The sequence below is a fragment of the Salvelinus alpinus genome, chromosome 15, assembly GCF_045679555.1.
Source record: "Salvelinus alpinus chromosome 15, SLU_Salpinus.1, whole genome shotgun sequence".
Classification (NCBI taxonomy): Eukaryota; Metazoa; Chordata; class Actinopteri; order Salmoniformes; family Salmonidae; genus Salvelinus; species Salvelinus alpinus.
Genome location: NC_092100.1, coordinates 19,315,656 through 19,324,432, shown reverse-complemented (window position 1 = coordinate 19,324,432; position 8,777 = coordinate 19,315,656).

Genomic DNA, 8,777 nt, shown 5'->3' with positions numbered 1-8,777 from the left:
TGATACCTCAAATCTCAAAATAGGGCTACTTAATGTTAGATCCCTCACTTCCAGGGCAGTTATAGTCAATTAACGAATCACTGATCATAATCTTGATGTGATTGGCCTGACTGAAACATGGCTTAAGCGGATGAATTTACTGTGTTAGATGAGGCCTCATCTCCTGGTTACCTGGAGACCATATCCCCCGCGCATCCCGCAAAGGTGGAGGTGTTGCTAACATTTACGATAGCATATTTCAATTTACAAGCTTCTCGTCATGAAATCTATGCAGCCTACTCACTTTTTATAGCTACTGTTTACAGGCCTCCTGGGCCATATACAGCGTTCCTCACTGAGTTCCCTGAATTCCTATCGGACCTTGTAGTCATAATATTCAAATTTTTGGTGACTTTAATATTCACATGGAAAAGTTCACAGACCCACTCCAAAAGGCTTTTGGAGCCATCATCGACTCAGTGGGTTTTGTTCAACATGTCTCCGGACCTACTCACTGCCACAGTCATACTCTGGACCTAGTTTTGTCCCATGGAATAAATGTTGTGGATCTTAATGTTTTTCCTCATAATCCTGGACTATCGGACCACCATTTTATTACGTTTGCAATCACAACAAATAATCTGCTCAGACCCCAACCAAGGATCATCAAAAAATCATTCACCGTGCTATAAATTCTCGGACAATCCAAAGATTCCTAGATGCCCTTCTAGACTCCCTCTGCCTACCCAAGGACGTCAGAGGACACAAATCAGTTAACCACCTAACTGAGGAACTCAATTTAACCTTGCGCAATACCCTAGATGCAGTCGCAACCCTAAAAACTAAAAACATTTGTCATAAGAAACTAGCTCCCTGGTATACAGAAAATACCCGAGCTCTGAAGCATGCTTCCAGACAATTGGAACGGAAATGGCGCTACACCAAACTGGAAGTCTTCCGACTAGCTTGGAAAGACAGTACCGTCCAGTATCGAAGAGCCCTCACTGCTGCTCGATCATCCTATTTTTCCAACTTAATTGAGGAAAATAAGAACAATCCAAAATGTATTTTTGATACTGTTGCAAAGCTAACTAAAAAGCAGCAATCCCCAAGAGGATGGCTTTCACTTCAGCAGTGATAAATTCATGATCTTCTTTGAGGAAAAGATCATGATCAGTAGAAAGCAAATTAGGGACTCCTCTTTAAATCTGAGTATTCCTACAAAGCTCAGTTGTCCTGAGTACGCACAACTCTGCCAGGACCTAGGATCAAGGGAGACACTCAAGTTTTTTAGTACTATATCTCTTGACACATTGATGAAAATAATCATGGCCTCTATACGTTCAAGCTGCATACTGGACCCTATTCCAACTAAACTACTGAAAGAGCTGCTTCCTGTGTTTGGCCCTCCTATGTTGAACATAATAAACGGCTCTCTATCCACCGGATGTGTACCAAACTGACTAAAAGTGGCAGTAATAAAGCCTCTCTTGAAAAAGCCAAACCTTGACCCAGAAAATATTAAAAACTATCAGCCTATATCGAATCTCCCATTCCTCTCAAAATTTTTAGAAAAAGCTTTAGCGCAGCAACTCACTGCCTTTCTGAAGACAAACAATGTATACAAAACGCCCCAAAATTGCCCTCCCTGGAAGCCTGTGTTTCAGACATAAGGAAGTGGATGGTGGCAAATGTTATACTTTTAAACTTGGACAAAACAGAGATGCTAGTTCTAGGTCCCAAGAAACAAAGAAATCTGTTGAATCTGACAATTAATCTTGATGGTTGTACAGTCATCTCAAATAAAACTGTGAAGGACCTTGGTGTTACTCTGGACCCTGATCTCTCTTTTGACGAACATATCATGACTGTTTCAAGGACAGTTTTTTTCATCTACGTAACATTGCAAAAATCAGAAACTTTCTGTCCAAAAATGATGCAGAAAGATTAATCCATGCTTTTGTCACTTCTAGGTTAGACTACTGTAATGCTCTACTTTCCGGCTACCCGGATAAAGCACTAAATAAAGCACTAAATAAACTTCAGCTAGTGCTAAACACGGCTGCTAGAATCTTGACTAGAACCCCCAAAAATGATGATATTACTCCAGTGCTAGCCTCTCTACACTGGCTTCCTGTTAAGGCAAGGGCTGATTTCAAGATTTTACTGCTAACCTACAAAGCATTACATGGGCTTGCTCCTACCTATCTTTCCGATTTGGTCCTGCTGTACATACCTACACGTACGCTACGGTCACAAGACGCAGGCCTCTTCACTGTCCCTAGAATTTCTAAGCAAACAGCTGGAGGCAGGGCTTTCTCCTATAGAGCTCAATTTTTATGGAATGGTCTGCCTACACATGTGAGAGACGCAGACTCGGTCTCAACCTTTAAGTCTTTACTGAAGACTCTTCAGTAGGTCATATGATTGAGTGTAGTCTGGCCCAGGAGTGTGAAGGTGAACGGAAAGGCACTGGAGCAACGAACCGCCCTTGATGTCTCTGCCTGGCCGGTTCCCCTCTCTCCACTGGGATTCTCTGCCTCTAACCCTATTACAGGGGCTGAGTCACTGGCTTACTGGTGCTCTTCCATGCCTTCCCTAGGAGGGGTGCGTCACTTGAGTGGGTTGAGTCACTGACGTGATTTTCCTGCCCCCCCCTTGGGTTGTGCCGTGGGGGAGATCTTCGTGGGCTATACTCGGCCTCGTCTCAGGATGGTAAGTTGGTGGTTGAAGATATCCCTCTAGTGGTGTGGGGGCTGTGCTTTGACAAAGTGGGTGGGGTTATATCCTGCCTGTTTGGCCCTGTCCGGTGTATCGTCGTACGGGGCCAGAGTGTCTCCCGACCCCTCCTGTCTCAGCCTCCAGTATTTATGCTGCAGTAGTTTATGTGTCGGGGGCTAGGGTCAGTTTGTTATATCTGGAGTATTTCTCCTGTCTTATCCGGTGTCCTGTGTGAATTTAAGTATGCCTTCTCTAATTCTCTCTCTTTCTCTCTTTCTTACTTTCTTTCTCTCGGAGGACCTGAGCCCTAGGACCTACAGGACTAACTGGCCTGATGACTCCTTGCTGTCCCCAGTCCACCTGGTCGTGCTGCTGCTCCAGTTTTAACGGTTCTGCCTGCGGCTATGGAACCCTGTTCACCGGACGTGCTACCTGTCCCAGACCTGCTGTTTTCAACTCTCTAGAGACAGCAAGAGCAGTATAGATACTCTGAATGATCGGCTATGAAAAGCCAACTGACATTTACTCCTGAGGTGCTGACCTGTTGCACCCTCGACAACCACTGTGATTATTATTATTATTTTACCCTTTTGGTCATCTATGAACATTTGAACATCTTGACCATGTTCTATTATAATCTCCACCCGGCACAGCCAGAAGAGGACTGGCCTCCCCTCATAGCCTGGTTCCTCTCTATGTTTCTTCCTAGGTTCTGGCCTTTCTAGGGAGTTTTTCCTAGCCACTGTGCTTCTACACCTGCATTGCTTGCTGTTTGGGGTTTTAGGCTGGGTTTCTGTTTGAGGTCGACCGATTAATCAGAATGGACGATTAATTAGGGCCGATTTCAAGTTTTCATAACAATCGATAATCGGCATTTTTGGACACCGATCATGGCCGATTACATTGCACTCCACGAGGAGACTGCGTGGCAGGCTGACTGCCTGTTATGCGAGTGCAGCAAGGAGCCACGGTAAGGTGCTAGCTAGCATTAAACGTATCTTATAAAAAACAATCAATCTTAACATAATCACTAGTTAACTACACATGGTTGATGATATTACTAGTTTATCTAGCTTGTCCTGCGTTGCATATAATCGATGCGGTGCCTGTTAATTTATCATTGAATCACAGCCTACTTCGCCAAACGGGGGATTTAACAAGCGCATTCGCGATAAATGCACTGTCGTTGCACCAATGTGTACCTAACCATAAACATCAACTCCTTTCTTAAAATCATTACACAAGTTTATATTTTTAAACCTGCATATTTAGTTAATATTGCCTGTTAACATGAATTTCTTTTAACTCGGGAAATTGTGACACTTCTCTTGCGTTCTGTGCAACAGAGTCAGGGTATATGCAGCAGTTTGGGCTGCCTTGATCGTTGCGAACTGTGTGAAGACCATTTCTTCCTAACAAAGACAGCCAACTTCGCCAAACGGGGATGATTTAACAAAAGCGCATTTGCAAAAAAAGCACAATCGTTGCATGAATGTACCTAATCATAAACATCAATGCCTTTCTTAAAATCAATACACGGAAGTATCTTTTTTTAAACCTGCATATTTAGTTAAAAGAAATTCATGTTAGCAGGCAATTTTAAACGAGGGAAATTGTGTCACTTCTCTTGCGTTCATTGCACGCAGAGTCAGGGTATATGCAACAGTTTGGGCCGCCTGGCTCGTTGCGAACTAATTTGCCAGAATTTTACGTACTTATGACATAACATTGAAGATTGTGCAATGTAACAGGAATATTTAGATTTAGGGTTGCCACCCGTTAGATAAAATACGGAACGGTTCCGTATTTCACTGAAAGAATAAACGTTTTGTTTTCGAAATTATAGTTTCCAGTTTTGACCATATTAATGACCTAAGGCTCGTGTTTCTGTGTGTTATTATATTATAATTAAGTCTATGATTTGATAGAGCAGTCTGACTGAGCGGTGGTAGGCAGCAGCAGGCTCGTAAGCATTCATTCAAACAGCACTTTACTGCGTTTGCCAGCAGCTCTTCGCAATGCTTCAATCATTGCGCTGTTTATGACTTCAAGCCTATCAACTCCCGAGATTAGGCTGGCAATTCTAAAGTACCTATTAGAACATCCAATAGTCAAAGGTATATGAAATACAAATGGTATAGAGAGAAATAGTCCTATAATAACTACAACCTAAAACTTCTTACCTGGGAATATTGAAGACTCATGTTAAAAGGAACCACCAGCTTTCATGATCAATCAACCAACCAGGTACAACTCCAAATCCGTAAACACGGGCACCCTCATTGATGTCATCCTAATTAACTCGCCCTCCAAATACACCTCTGAGGTTTTCAATCAAGATCTCAGCGATCACTGCCTCATTGCCTGCATCCGTAATGGGTCTGCGACCAAACGACCACCCCTCATCACTGTCAAACGCTCCCTAAAACACTTCTGCGAGCAGGCCTTTCTAAATCGACCTGGCCGGGATATCCTGGAATGACATTGACCTCATCCCGTCAGTAGATGATGCCTGGCTATTCTTTAAAAGTGCCTTCCTCACCATCTTAAATAGGCATGCCCCATTCAAAAAATGTAGAACTAGGAATAGATATAGTCCTTGGTTCACTCCAGACCTGTCTGCCCTTGACCAGCACAAAAACATCCTGTGGCGTTCTGCGTTAGCATTGAATAGCCCCCGTGATATGCAACTTTTCAGGGAAGTTAGGAACAAATATACACATGCAGTTAGGAAAGCTAAGGCTAGCTTTTTCAAATAGAAATGTGCATCCTGTAGTACTAACTCAAAACATTTCTGGAACACTGTAAAGTCCATGGAGAATAAGAGCACCTCCTCCCAGCTGCACACTGCTCTGAGGCTAGGAAACACTGTCACCACCGATAAATCCACGATAATCGAGAATTTCAATAAGCATTTCTCTACGGCTGGCCATGCTTTCCACCTGGCTACCCCTACCCCGGTCAACTGCCCGGCACCCTCCACAGCAACCCGCCAAAGCCCCCACCATTTCTCCTTCACCCAAATCCAGATAGTTGATGTTCTGAAAGAGCTGCAAAATCTGGACCCCTCCAAATCAGCCGGGCTAGACAATCTGCACCCTCTCTTTCTAAAATGATCTGCCGAAATTGTTGCAACCCCTATTACTAGCCTGTTCAACCTCTTTCGTATCGTCTGAGATTCCCTAAGATTGGAAAGCTGCCGCGGTCATCCCCCTCTTCAAAGGGGGTGACACTCTAGACCCAAACTGCTACAGATCTATATCTATCCTACCCTGTCTTTCTAAGGTCTTCGAAAGCCAAGTAAACAAACAGATCACCGACCATTTCGAATCCCACCGTACCTTCTCCGCTATGCAATCTGGTTTCAGAGCTGGTCATGGGTGCACCTCAGCCACACTCAAGGTCCTAAATGACATCATAACCGCCATCGATAAGAGACATTATTGTGCAGCCGTATTCATCGACCTGGCCAAGGCTTTCGACTCTGTCAATCACCACATTCTTATTGGCAGACTCGACAGCCTTGGTTTCTCAAATTATTGCCTCGCCTGGTTTACCAACTACGTCTCTGATAGAGTTCAGTGTGTCAAATCGGAGGGCCTGTTGTCCGGACCTCTGGCAGTCTCTATGGGGGTACCACAGGGTTCAAACCTCGGGCCGACTCTCTTCTCTGTATACATCAATGATGTTGCTCTTGCTGCTGGTGATTCTCTGATACACTACGCAGACGACACCATTCTGTATACTTCTGTCCCCTCTTTGGACAGTGTGTTAACTAACCTCTAGACGAGCTTCAATGCCATACAACTCTTCTTCCGTGGCCTCCAACTGCTCTTAAACGCAAGTAAAACTAAATGCATGCTATTCAACCGATCACTGCCCGCACCTGCTCGCCTGTCCAGCATCACTTCTCTGGAGGGCTCTAACTTAGAATACGTGGACAACTACAAATACCTAGGTGTCTGGTTAGACTGTAAACTCTCCTTCCAGACTCACATCAAGCATCTCCAATCCAATATTAAATCTAGAATCGGCTTCCTATATCGCAACAAAGCATCCTTCACTCATGCAGCCAAACATAACCTCGTAAAACTGACCATCCTACCGATCCTCGACTTCGGTGATGTCATCTATAAAATAGCCTCCAACACTCTACTCAACAAATTGGATGCAGTCTATCACAGTGCCATCCGTTTTGTCACCAAAGCCCCATACACTACCCACCATTGCGACCTGTATGCTCTCATTGGTTGGCCCTCGCTTCATACTTGTCGCCAAACCCACTGGCTACAGGTTATCTAACAGTCTCTGCTAGGTAAAGCCCCGCATTATCTCAGCTCACTGGTCACCATAGCATCACCCACTCGTAGCACGCGCTCCAGCAGGTATATCTCACTGGTCACCCCCAAAGCGAATTCCTCTTTTGGTCGTCTTTCCTTCCAGTTCTCTGCTGCCAATGACTGGAACGAACTGCAAAAATCTCTGAAGCTGGAGACTCATATCTCCCTCACTAGCTTTAAGCACCAGCTGTCAGAGCAGCTCACAGATCACTGCACCTGTACATAGCCCATCTGTAAACAGCCCATCTATCTACCTACCTCATCCCCATACTGTATTTATTTATCTTGCTCCTTTGCACCCCAGTATCTCTACTTGCACATTCATCTTCTGCACATCTACCATTCCAGTGTTTAATTGCTATATTGTAATTACTTCGCCACCATGGCCTATTTATTGCCTTAACTCCCTTATCTTACCTCATTTGCACTCACTGTATATAGACTTTTTGTTTTCTTTTGTTCTACTGTATTATTGACTGTATGTTTGTTTATTCCATGTGTAACTCTGTGTTGTTGTATGTGTCGATTGCTAAGCTTTATCTTGGCCAGGTCGCAGTTGCAAATGAGAACTTGTTCTCAACTAGCCTACCTGGTTAAATAAAAATAAATAAAATATGTTCTCATGTTAAGAGCAAGGAACTTAAACGTTAGCTTTTTTACATGGCACATATTGCACTTTAACTTTTTTTTTTGCATTATTTAAACCAAATTTGAACATGTTTCATTATTTATTTGAGACTAAATTGATTTTATTGATGTATTATATTAAGTTAAAATAAGTGTTCATTGTTCATTCAGTATTGTTGTAATTGTCATTATTACAAATATATATAAAAATCGGCCGATTAATCGGTATCGGCTTTTTTTCGTCCTCCAATAATCGGTATCAGTATCGGTGTTGAAAAATCATAATCGGTCGACCTCTAGTTTCTGTACAGCACTTTGTGACATCAGCTGATGTAAGAAGGGCTTTATTAATGAATTTGATTGAATAAGGAAGTATGCAAAAGAGATGCAAACAGACATCACATTTCATAATCTTAGTAGCTAGTAATACCGGATCAATCACCATATTTGGTAGATCAATTCCAATTCCTATTTCTTACACATCTGACTGATCTGACCTTGACATTCCACAGTTCCTGAAATAGTTCCACATACAGGTGTAAGTAGCCAAGTGTGATCCCACTTCTGACACTAGTGTAATGAAATCAAATAAAATGTTATTCTTCACATGCTTCATAAACAACAGGTGTAGACTAACAGTGAAATGCTTACTTACGGGTTACTTACTAAAGTATGTGGACACGTGGAACTTTCTTCCATTCAGCCACAAGAGCATTAGTGAGGTAGGGCACTGATGTTTGGCGATTAGGCCTGGCTTGCAGGTCCTGGATGTCAGGGAGCTCTGCCCCAGTGATGTCTGCGCCATACGCACTACCCTCTGTAGCACCTTGCGGTCGGATGCCAAGCAGTTGCCATACCAAGCGGTGATGCAGCCAGTCAAGATGCTCCCAGTTGTGCAGCTGTAGAACTTTGAGGATCTGAGGACCCATGCCAAACCTTTTCAGCCTCCTGAGGGGGAAGCATTGTCATTCGTGTGGGTGTGTGTGGACCATGATAGATCCTTAGTGATGTGGACACCAGGGAACTTAAGCTCTTGACCCGCTCCACTACAGCCCTGTCAATGTGAATTGGAGCCTGCTCGGCCCTCCATTTCCTGTAGTCCACGATCAG